Genomic DNA, 13,432 nt, shown 5'->3' on the forward strand with positions numbered 1-13,432 from the left:
GAACGGGTCGGCTGAAACGTATTTGAGTAATTTTATTGTATTTTTTCCCTGTGCCAGAGGATGGGCTTGGGAGGAACTCGACGGAGCCAATTATATTAATGCAAGCACAAAAGACCGCCGGAAAAGGGACCAGGTAGCGGGCACCCGAAGCTTTAGTGCCGACTGAGATGGCTGGAGAGGGGCAGTTTGGGAGGAGGTGTAAGAAACGCACTAGATTTTATCTCCGGTGGGGGCGGTAAATAAAATAATAACAAAAAGAGTAAAAAGGTTAATAAACGAAAGAGGTCATCATCAAAAGAGGTCGGCGGGAAATATTACTTAATTATAATGAGCAGCAACGAGAGCCAGATAAAAGCCTGAATTAGCAAAAAAATAATAATTAAAAACAAAGATGATATCGCAATGAATTTCAGCAGGCAAAATAAAATGTGTAGATTTCCTCATTCCATTTATGTGAAATAAATCTTCATCCCATACATTTTTCCCTCCACCTTTCGTGCTACTTATATGATCCAACAGGTTTTTTTCTAGCTATGGTTCGGAGGAAAACTTGCCTATTCTCAGAATTTCCAAGCACTTCCTCGGATTTCAAAGGCTTAAACACAACAACGAATGCCTTTAAATGAGTCATAAACGTCCAGGGCGAAGTCCGACATCGTTGATGCATTCGCATAGATCAGGGTGTAGGGTGAAAGTTTGGGGATTTTTCTCCGACTTGTAGAAGTGCGTGAGAGGAGTTTGGAGCGCTGAAATGGAGCCTCTCGAAAGATTTAAATGCAGACACCGCGGGCGAGAAACCTAGAAGCGTTCAGATACGTCCCCCCAATTCCTCTACCTTGAGGTAGGTGAGCAAAAGTTATCCCGGAGGAGAACTTGGCCAGCCAATTTTTACCGATTTCATTCAGAATTCAACATCAACTACAGCGTTATTAAGTGACTTACTCACTCAAAAATTATCTTAGCAATTATTTTACATGACTATAGCGGAATCGAATCAAAAGTACGCCTTCATGTGGCCATCCACTTCAAGAATAGAAAAGGAGATCAAATATATTTCCTGACGTCTACAATGCCGACTAATTGGGGCAAAATAATAATTATAAAGTCATGTAAATGATGAAAAATTACCATTTAGTTAGCAAATAATGATTTGTTTGCCAACAATCATCATAAAAACTACCTCTTTACCTAATGTATGTCACGATTCCGGTCTAAAATATTTAATGACGATATTTTTGCCGAAATTTTGTAAGTATGATGTAAAAAAAGTCAAAACATTAAATCCGAGTCAATAAATACACATCAACACAACGTTCAATATGATTGGTATCTCAAAAAATGTATAATCCTAAAAAAATATCCGCAACCAATTACAAGTTAAATATAATGACATCGAGCACCGAACTGGAAAAATTTACCCGATACCAAGATTTGATCAGAGTAAATGAAAATAAAAAGTGGAAGAGCGAAGCATCCTAGAGTTGCAAGACGGCGTTTGAGGACGCTTGAGGCCTGAAAGGGCAAAGGGATGCATGGGTAAACACCCATGGATAAGAGTCGCCGAGGCGTCGAGGTGGGCCGGCGAAATCTCCCCTACCGATGAACGGGCAGGTGGGCTGAAGCGAAGAGGACCCCATTCCTAAAGTGATTTCCCGACCAGTTCGCTCGAATGAACTTTTACGCCGCCATTGAAAACGGCAGCAGTCCAATTAAAACTTATAAAGAGAGGGAGGAATGGGGAATGGTGGAAGAGATATTCGAGGGATGGGAATGCGGCGGTTACCTGAGGGAGGCCGGGGAGCTCTGGCCGAAACGTTGAGGAGTGGTATGGGAGATCGGCATGTAGTGGGAGAAGGAAGGAATGAATATAAAAAATGAGAAAAAAGAGAAAAAAAATTGGGATAGGTTACGTTCGGGATGAGTGAGCGATGGAAACGGAGCTCAGATGTTCAGTTTGGTTTACTTGCTGTGCATTCGAAAAGTATATTTGCCATTCATAAGAATCCCGACGCTAGCAAGAAGCAGAGTGACTACTTATAACTTTAATTCCATAATTTAACAATGCCTCTTCAATCGACGGAAGCTCCATAGAATTTCATTGTATCAGTTTTTACACATATGCAAGTTCTCATATTTATATTGCAAACGATAAATACAATATAATTTATCCCAAATATACTCGTATAAAAAGTTTTCATTCCATAAAAATTTGTAAAAGGCGAGGAAAGAAGTTGAAATTGGCCAAATTCATTACCGACGTGAAAATACTTATTAGTGCATGGCTTCATGATATATTGATGATATATAATTGATGAAGTCCTTATAAATTTATCTTCATAATTTATTATGCTAAAATGCTCACTTACGATTGATGTTTGTAATAACTTATTATATGGGAAACCAAATTTATTGTACACAAATACGACACTGGGTAAAAAGTCGGAAAATGTACAATTTTAACTCATTATGTTCATCCGCATAAACCTAATAAAATTCAAAGGTACAACTTTATCAAACTAAGGTGATCATTAGAGATCTGATTTTATCATAGTATTTAGAGATATTATTTATCTGTACCAATTGAGGTAAGACATATCGAATCTTAAAAACTACGATTTTTGTCCTTGTGAAACAATATAGCTTCCCTCATAGAAGAAATTTTGGAGAAGAGATCTTGAGAGAAGTGCAGGAACCAAATCCATGACTGTGGTATGGCGGAACCAAACCAAAATAGATACCATGAACGATCGCTATATTGTATTTTTTTTTACTAACCGTATGGGGAAGTTCCACTTTGATTATCTTCGGGATCTGCCATTACAACGTAGTTTAACAAAATGTTTAAACGGCGTTCGGCCGCCTCATCCATAAACGAAATTCAACCAAAAAATGTCAAAAATATTAGTGTCACAAATTACGTGTCTTCTTAGTGAACTAAGAAACAAATATTCTATCTAATTATTTAGAGGTTATTTGGGAAAAAACTTGATGTGCTGAGGGGAACTCGAGTATAAAATCTGGGGAAACTTATGAAAGGAGAAATGCTTAGAGATATGTTTTTAAACATTTTAAATCCTGATACACTCCTTGAGAAAAATTGAAAGGAACCTTGAATGCTATACAAACCGAATATCGATCGCAGGTCTCACCATCCTTTTCGACAAATTTCTCCCCTACGCATAACCCATATTTTAAATTGCATTTACCATACCCACCGACATTTATCTGCCACCAATGGCCACATTATTCGCTCCGATATGATATTTACATCGACGTTACAACGACGAATCGCAACATGAAGCTCCCAAAGGGTGAATCGGGGGGTGAGAGATTGCAATACGCCTCCGAAGGGGATGGGAGGGTAAATTTGGGAATGCTCCCGGCGAGAGAGGGAAACGAACGGCGAGAAAGCGTTAAAATTCACTCGCAGAAGCTACAGACACTGAGATCAACGCGTCACGTAAGGCCATTATTCTATTTATTGGCCATGAATCCCACGTTAATGGCCATTGACGGCACCGGTGCGAGTTTCGCCCCTCTTTTATTTTTTAATCTACGCTTCCGCACCGTGTTTTCCAGGGCTCATCCATCACTCCTCCGGCACTTGCCAGTCCTTTCAAGCTCCGCACTTTCCCTTTTTTCACCAATTCATCTCTTTTTCTTAATACAACGCCCGTCATTAATTGAACGAATTAAACACCCTTATACCTTAACCATACCTACCCAACGATTAATAAATATTGCAGATTGGGCCACCATGTCTTTGAATGCTAGATATTTATTTTAAATACCTATGAATACAGAGATCTGTCTTAAAATTTGACATGATGGTTAAAATTTTAAACTGTATTTGATACACTACCTGTTCCTCACGATGAAAATAGAAACCCCACTAATGATAAACAACCGTCTTACCAATCGGCCAACAAATTTCTCAAATAATATTTTCTCAAAAGCTGCTGTTTTCTATAAAAGTATGTATTCATGCGGCAAAAATAATAAAATGGGATTAATTAAATCAATGAATGATTTAACGAATTCACAAAATTTTAATGGTACGAGTATTTGGAGTGGTTATAAATTTTCTGCCTGCTTGAAACCTTAAACATTTAAAATTTAAAAAATGCCATTCCACACCACTTGAAATTAACGACTGATAAGTTCCTTAGCAAGGTATTTATGCTATGGATTTACTTTTTTTACTACGCTTCACATTCAGGAATTAAATCATTATTTAAGTTTATGTGGTCAATGCATTTACCCTTACAATCACCAAATTCATCACTGGGATTCTCCCTCCTCCTTTCTCAGTGGAATCGTCCATGCCTTGTGTTTTCCTTACCCTTCGTGAGTCCGAAAAAGTCACAAAAAATTGGTTATGCACACCGTGAAAAAAAGCATGTTTTACCTCGGAGAACTATGATAACGAATGGGAAAAGAAGATGCTCATGGCCATGCTGATATATTTGGTTCCTGGAAATAAATTTTTTTACTTACTCCCGGACACAAACGAGGAAACTGCACCGCATTCGTTTTCAGCCTGATCGCTTCCGACCATGATTTTAGCAGGCATACGTCAAAGGATGAAACGCCCGAATGAACCAAACGTATAGTGACTCTTTCGATGCTTTCGAAGCTACAAATATTTTATTAATCTTATTTTTCATGATAACGTGGCAACAGTGAAGCTTTTAACAACCATAAAGAGAGATGAAAAAAGCAAAAATAACCCAGGGGTAGGTTGGTGAATTCAGAAAAATGATACATTTATTTGGATGGACGACTTTTAGACCAGTTGAACGAAAAAATGAGTTTTCGAAAAACACACCCCATGCTTTAACGTAAATTAAACGAGGAAACTCGCTACCTTTGCCGTAAAAATCGATAATGAAAGGTAGGAGGGCAAATATTTTCTCAGCAACCAGAAAAATATGAATTAAAAAATTTACTGGGCATCAAAGCTGGCTTCTCAGCTAGAATAATAGCACATAAGCGCCACTACAAGCTTCCAAGCGTGAAAGGATATCTTTTAGTAATTTCAGCCAAATATTATTAAAATTTGAATCTTAAAAATTTAGCCTTTAAAGGCGTGTATCGATTTGTAAAATGATACAAGGTAAAAAAAAAACGGACAGAGTCTTTTAACTGAACCAAATGTATGAAGTCATCAATGCATATTTGTCAGAAAAAATTAATTTAACCCAAAATATGGATGTAAAATATAAATAATAGAAAATATTTCACATACCACTTAAATATGTATGAAACTTAATATATTATAATGTAGCATATAGTATACTTGCTCACAACGCAACGTGGATATATAATCATTTAATTTTTGCCTTGTTACGTCATCTTCCTAGCCTCCTCAAAGTACTATAAAATAGCGTTTTTAATTATGAAAACGGAAGAACTTGTGTGGGAACTATGGTAACTCGAGGGAAACAAACTATCTCTTCAACCAAAGATAAACATGATATTCAACCAAGGTTGATAATGCAAGACAGTTGATTGGTATAAATGATTGATACCGTAGTTCCACAGGTACAAGATTTTCACGTAGAAAGTGGTAGGATTTTACTTGGAATTTATATGACTTTATGAGTATTAAATATAAAAAATATGAGTTGTTGTACAAACTTTTTCAACTTCTAAGATAGTATATTTATTTACCTGCTATCGAGTATGTTTAAATGTCTTTCTTGGCGCGGTTCTAGTTGATAGTTAAAATTAATGCCTACATAATTCACGGAGAAAACAATGCTTTACAACGGGAATTTTACCGGAATATCTTGATAGCTATTAGCATATGTGGTGAATATTAGCAATGAAATAAATTTCCAGTTCCCTAAGGTATGTTTTCTAAAAACACCAGAAGACATATTTTTCTCCTAATTTATGACACATGAGGAATGAAACCAATGCTTTTGAACCATATATAATAAGAATGGGTGTCGCGTCAAAAATGTATATAATCCTAAAATTCTCCTAGACTAAAAAAAATTGGCACAGAATTCATGGTCACTGTCCTTCTGTTGGTTGCAGTAGTACATTTCAATATTTTTCTACATACATTTTGCTTTTTACTATCATGGATTTTCGTTGAGGCTCATGCAGCAAAGAAAACGTTTCCATCCAATTCACTCACACACGTGTAGATCAGAGTCTGAGTAGGTGGTACCCTTGGGGCCAGCAGGATGATAAAAAAGAAGACAAAATAATACTCACAATGAGATATGGCCACAATTTTGGACAAGAACGGTACGAAAAGCAAAGGATGCAAAGCAAACTATTTCCACGGGGCAAGGTAAGAAAAACTTCCCTATGCGTTCCTTGCTTTGGGGGGTGGATCAACGCTGGGCTGGCGCAAAGTGTTGAGAGGAATGGGAGGTCAAGAGATGTAATTATAAGGGAGAGTGAGGTAGGTAGGCAGACCGGGCCGAATAAAACAGACGGAAAAAAAAGAAGAAGGGAAGTAGGCGAGCCGTAATCCAACGAAGTCGGCAGCATTAACTCGCGAGTGAGGGAGAATTTGCGTCGAAACAAGAATAACACCCGGAGTAAAACAAACATGTCGGATGTTGTTTCGCGAAAGCGGGGTTTTCTGCCTCCTGGCGGGAAGAGAATTTCCGGAGGCCTCTTCGCAGACTGGTAGGCCGAGGAACAGCGGCGGGAGTGAGGAATTCCTGGGAAATGGTGTGGCAGAGATGGACTCTTCTAGGGTGTGCGGGAAGAGGGGGTGGGGGCGAGAAATACGACCTCCGGACTGATGGAAGCGTTTGCCGTGGAATTGGGAGGGGCGACGTCTGCTGTATTAAGGGAAGGAAATAAAGGAGGGAAGCGAAAAACATTAACGCAGGACAAACAACCAGGGCCGAGCTTTCCGGCTCCTCGTTGAGGGCGGCAGGGCCCAAGGGATTGTGGGAGGTGAGGAAAAAGGGGTGCGAAGGATATCATTCCCCGTTTTCAACATTATATCCTATTCACCATTCACTACTCAACACTGCTAGGATTCACCCCTAAAATCCACCTGCATTCTGAACCTATGCATTCAACCACACTTAGCCACCCTACTTGACGTAGTTGTCCAAAGATTACTCGCATTCCATAATGGTCCCCCAGCATAGCCTTTACTCTTCCACCTATCTGGAATAGAAATGATTGACCAATTAATGAAATTTACGATTTACCTTTCTTGCTTATTATAACTCTTCCAGTTTCAACGATACCATGCAATTTCGAAGGATTTATATTTATGAATGTAGATTTCACCGCCTCGATGTAACTGTGCATATTCCAGGAAATTTCATTGTTATGCCGAAAATGGTAAGGGTTTAAGGGATAAATGTTGAAACTTAAAGAAGTCTACTTGAGTAAATAAAAATTCGAACACTACAATTAGGTATAAAGCCAGTTTCAAAAAAAAAAGAAAACTGGCAGAGTAAGAATGGCAATAATTATTGACGATGGAAATCATATTTTGTCTAAAAATAAATGGAAAGCAGGGCAACGAATATCTTTCACAATAGAAGTCTTTCATCAGTTTCTAATCAAAATAATACTACTTATGTATTCAATGGAAAATAATTAACTAGGGATGACAAGTCATGGGTGCCTATGGACCATTTTAATTGTCTCCAGTCATGTAGAAGAGTTATTACTAGCAAGAAAACTTGCAATAACTTTTTGCTGGAATTTTCCTCAGCATATAACTACAAATAATAATTTTTTTGGAACCAAAATCAACAATGGTCCGGAGTTTTTTTAATCATTCGCACTACTTTTTACACGACAAGGCAAAAAACATTATATATTATATTAATAACATAGAATTAAACGCATGTAAAATTGTTTAAGATTCATCTGAAAATATAAAATTCACCCACATGAAGAATAAAAAAATAGTTTTAGCTGTACGAAAAAAATTAAGATTTTTGTACTTGAATAATATTTATTATCTCATTCATCATTAAAAATGTTGGTCCAGAGTTATTAAAATTCGAATAGCAATCGTGGGAACAACGCATTACAGGTGGTGGGGAAAGGGGTCAGTCGGCGGAAGAGTTAAGATTGGGGGGAAATCCCTTGGAAAGCATTTGCGGTTAGCAGGGGCCGGAGGAAATGCGAGGGATTGCACCCTTGATGGATACACACCTTTCTTTTTATTTATTTCCCCCCCAGAGTGGGCGGAGGTAGCAAGAAGAAAGCCGGAAGGCGAGTCGGCGTTGGGTGTGTCGGAGGCCATGGCGGGGGAGGCGGAGGAGGTGGGGCCACTCACTCACGCCCCCGGAGGCGGCGCCGAGGCTGAAAAGGAGGCGGAGGAGTGGGGCGGGATTGGGGCATAAAGTGCGGCCAAGGAATTGGGCCTGAGTTGCAGGTAGTTGCGCTCCGGGGCGGGAATAAAGTAGCCAAAAAAACGAGTCCAAGGGATGAGAGGGGAGGAAATTTAGCGGCGCCGCAGAAGGGTTGGATTCTGTGCATGGCGAAAGCCTTTGGGGTGGAGGTGAATAAAGATGGGGTGGAACCACCTCCACCCCTCAGAAAGATATCCAAACTGTTCCTTCGTTTCCTAGCCAAAAAAATCGGTAAAGGCGAGGATATCGAGATGGAATGTATGCAATTTATTGATAATTTTTTGTTAAGAACACCGAAAATATAGTTAACATAATATAATGTAAATAAAAGTGAAATATTTCGAGGATAGGATATATTAAAAAATAATAGCGTAGAGTTGCTTGCAGAGGCTTAAGAGCTAACTCTTTGTTAGTGTAAGCCATAGATAAGTAGCTGGATATTCATCGAGAGTTCAAACCTCCCTAGCCAGCCATTTAACTACCCAGCCTGGAAGAACTTTCTGTATCTATGTAGGATATCTGAAGACATCGAGTGGTAGTTTTGGCCATTGCATTATTGCATGAAGGGGAAAAAAGAAATAAGTAGAATCGCAATTGATGGTGGCACATTTTGAGTGACGGATACGTACATACGGTCTCACCATAACTTTGTTCATTTTGTACGACGAATAAGCTGTCCACAACTTACACCATAATCTGGATATGTCAAGGGTGTATGAAGGAGGCCCTTTTCAACATTTTCTTATGACTCCAATTCGAAAATACCCTATATACCCGAATATACCCTAAGTTTTTTCTCTGATGCAAAATATTATGTCTGCAATAGGGGTGAAGTAGGTCTACAATATATTACCCTCAAAATATTAAGAAGATGACTTGAGTGCCGAATAGATTAGTCACCGTGAAAAGAGACTAAATATGATAGGTAAAAAGAGAGTCAGAAGTCACTATGGCAGGCAAAACTCACCATCTGAATAAATATTGGGATATCTATGAGAAATCTCCGCCTCCTCAGGATTTGAACCAGAATGAAGAGCTAATGCAATAGCCACCGACTTTGCTAGATATACTTTTTGCGTTTCTTTAGTCAAGAGATACAAAGGATAATGATGAAAATATTAGGTCTGCGTAAAGGATTTTGAAAAATTCTCAAGAGACAGATAATCATAAGTCTTATGTTGAAATTGGGCCGTATTAAAGTACTCATTTATGGGGCAGCAAAACGCACCTCTACATCACCATACTTATAATTATAAGGTAGAAATTGGCTGGTTTGATGCCTCATACCAAGAATCACGCCGTCCGTCGGGAAAATCATACTATGTGTTGCTATGAGTAATAAATATGTAAAAGTACCATGTCAGCATGTTTTAAGACTGCAAGCTGCCTTACTGTATTGCTGATTTTTTAAAGAAAATTTTAAAACAAGTTAACAATTACACAAGCTAAAACTACAACGAATTAAAGTACAAGGGATAAAATATTATAAAAAATAATCCTCATTAGAATATACTATCATTACTCCTAATTTATATCATTAACTAGCTACGAAAAGTATCCAAAAGCGATATTTACACATGTAGAAATCACGGAACGCTGAACCGGAGTTTTCCAAAACATTTTCCATTGAAATTTAGACTCATCTCCGCACAAGATCGTACAGCTTTCGGAATTAAACATGTCACTCTCAAATGGTTCTGCAACACAATGGACTTCGACTATTATATGATGATATTATCAAGTGTGAATAAAAGAATGTTTATATATATATTTAACTCAAAATTTCAGAACACGGTCGTGAAAGATTAGCTAAAGTAAAACTGGACACAAAATGAGACCGTAAGGATTAGCTGTGGAGCAGAATGGAAGCTGAAAAATGACTGTCAACCTAACATTAAGCACTTGATAAGGCTTTCTGGTAAGTGGTTCGTAGATATCGGTGTGTTTACGCGAGGAATTTGTGGAAAAACATTTTGAGTGGGGAGGAATTAAATCCATTGAAAAGCGGAAAAAAGTGGGGAAAATACGGGGAATTGGAAGCGCCTGGGAGCTCGCTTTGGACCTAAAAACGCCTCTGTCGCATACTCTCAAATACCCAGACGAGTCATCGGCATCACGACAGTGTTTTAATTCAACGCAAAAAAGGAAACAGTAGCACCACGCGAGTGAAAAAAATAGACAACAGCCTTACGCATGCGCTTATAAATTCGCGTGCCTGTATTTTTCTAAACTCACGTAAGTCTCTGAATGAATGAGGAGATCTCTTCTAATTCAGAGCCATAAATTGTGTTTCGGAGTGAAATGGTGCAAATTACTTTGAAGCGGGCGGAAAAGTTCTTTTAATTCACAATCTCCGCGATTAATTCGAGAGCGTTACCATTGAAACATAGAGCCCGGCAGAATGCTTTGGTTCAACTTAATCGTCCCGCTAGTCTTTTTTTTAGTTATTCATGGGAAGGGTAATGGTGTTCCTAGAAACAGTTAGGTAGTTTTTAGTTTTCAAATTGCATCTGGATTCATCCGGATCAGCATATCGTACTCCAAGTCTTCGGTTTAAAACAAGAGCTCAATGCACTGAATTGTAGATGGATTCGCTGGACTAGGGGACTGACAGATAGTTGGTCCATGCACCTTCCTTTATGGGATAAAATCATGAATCACCCGGCGTGCAGGCATAGGGAGGAAATTTGGAATGCATACCAAAAATGATAAGTAAATACAGTTAACTGCCAAATACTAATAATCGCAATAGATTCGCAAATAATTGTAGCTTATCATTACATTATGCATGCCAGTCTCATCAGAGTATCTTTTTTCTTCGGTGTGGATTGAAAACAGTGGATATATTTTTAAAACGTGTTCTACTAAGTATCATAAGATTTATTCAGCTAAAATTATTGAGGCACAAGCCAGGCCAGTTTGAATTAAAAAAATAAAATATGATTTATTCGCTAGTTAGTCAATATGCAAATGCCCTTTAGCAAGAATAAATCATTGAATAGTCACGCATTCATAAATATACCGAAAAAGGCCAGTCAGAGGAAACAACATTCAATAATTAAAAGTTCAGCAGCAATAATAGTCATATCATAGGATTTATACTAAAACCAGGCGGCATCAAAATGTTTCACGTGAACTCTCTGCACATAAAGTTTTCCTTTTAATTCGGGAAAAATTATAGGGATTCTTCCAGATACGTTTCTCACAAGCCTTGATCGGTATTTCATCCTTTTTTATTTACCAACCTTTTGTATATCCTTTACAAATGCCACGTAACCTCTCACCCGTCGCCCACCCAACCCTTTTAGCCCAGGAGTCTTAAGTCACTCTTGACCGTCTTACACAACCTTTCATCCCGCACCCAAAAACCATACGTTTGCTTCTAAAGTTCCGAGAGCATTCTTTTTTTTCACCTCGCCTTTCCTCACTCCCGATGGACTCGTAATATACTTCCTCTGAGGCAATTTATTTTCTCAACGCTCGAGACATATTTCTCGCAATCTCCCGAAAAACCCCATTTACCCCTTTCTCCCACACCACGGTCTCATTTGCCCGCACCCTTGATCCCAACCCCTCCCCTACACACCCCTTCCTTATATACTCTGGCCACGTACAAGCGTGGAGGACGCCATTTTAACTCATTCCGGCCTCCTTAATTCCCTGACTCCCTTCTCGGTAGCAAAAGGGGCACCCTTATATATTTTTTCCTCGCCCTCCCTCCCCTCCCTTTTTAAGAGAACCCCTACCCCTGCCACGGATCCAAGTCAGACATACCCTTCTCCCACCCCGTTCCTCCCCCCGGTCTGTTTTTAATGGGTTTCATTCTGACAAGCACCCAATGCAGCACATACTTATACGCTAGGGTTCACTCTTTCCATCCCCCACGCCAATCCCGTTTCTCGCACCCTCGAATCCTGTGCAATTTTCACCCCCCCCCCCTTGTACTAATTTTCTCGGAAATGCCTTCAAAGGAGGGCAACCTTTCCGCGGTTTTTATACCCACCATTCCCCTTCCCCCTTAAGTACGTCCCCCGCCCATCCAGTGCTTTGAAGAATGCCTTCAGACTAAGTCCTATCGCGCAGCACCTCGGGACGATCGTTTCGAACCACGGAGTTCATTTCTTCGCTCGCTCCTTCATCCAAACTCCCTCTTTAAACGTTTCGAAACCTGTCGTTTCAGAAGTTTGTCAGAGATTAAAATGGGCAAGAGAAAGAGAAAATGGGAAAAAATGAAAGAGCCTTTGTCTCGAAATGACCTTTCGGGTTTCCTGCTGCGCAGAGTATTTTCACCCAACGCTCATTGTTATCGTGAATTACGGTGTCGATAATGAATACGTTTGCTCACATTCATTGTTTGACGTTTAAAAACCGCCTCTTTGTGTCCTTCAATAAAAAACGTTTTTATTAACGTCAAAATAATTTTCAGGGGTTATGATTGTTATCTTTTTTGTCAGAAAAGTCATTTTTCTATTTTGCATTCCGTACGAGTTAGACACGTTTTTCATTTCCTGACATTTAATTTTTTATCTCGTTTGAATGTAAAAAGTAGCTACAAAACATGAGTATTTTTTGGTATTACAGTCGCATAATTAGATCCATCTTATCTATAAGCTAGTACCGTATTTACTATTTTCACTAAAGAACAATATTCTACAGTAAAAAGGCGTTATAAATCAGCGTTGGTTAAAATGATAATCAGTGAAAGCTTATCTTCAAAAATAAAAATTAATTTCACACAGTGAATTAATTTCATTTATCACTCGATTTTCAAATGAAGTCATCGGGAACATATTTCTATGAGAGGGACTAAGCTTAGTAATTCGTGAAATCTAAACACATATATACCTAGTGGCATTGATATTTGACTTCTAATAAGGTTTCAGGACTCACATTTTAATATCGTTTTCTTCAATTTTGCGCAATACTTTTGAGGAGAACAAGGTCTGTCACTAGTTGCGCAATACGTAGGTTGTAGGGTTTAATATTAAATTTTCTGGACTGAACAGTTATGGCGTAAATAAGTAATTAACCTGGTGGAGATCCAGCGATAACTTACTCATAACATGAGCATACTATTT

At 38.7% G+C, this 13,432-nt stretch overlaps 1 protein-coding gene across 2 annotated transcripts in view; it reads right to left on the reverse strand.

The window, feature by feature from the left end:
* The window catches only part of LOC124153452 (neural cell adhesion molecule 1-like), a 463,051-nt gene that overhangs the window by 204,800 nt on the left and 244,819 nt on the right, over positions 1 to 13,432 (reverse strand). The window lies entirely within an intron of this gene.

Source organism: Ischnura elegans, chromosome 2 (assembly GCF_921293095.1).
Source record: "Ischnura elegans chromosome 2, ioIscEleg1.1, whole genome shotgun sequence".
NCBI classification, from domain to species: Eukaryota; Metazoa; Arthropoda; class Insecta; order Odonata; family Coenagrionidae; genus Ischnura; species Ischnura elegans.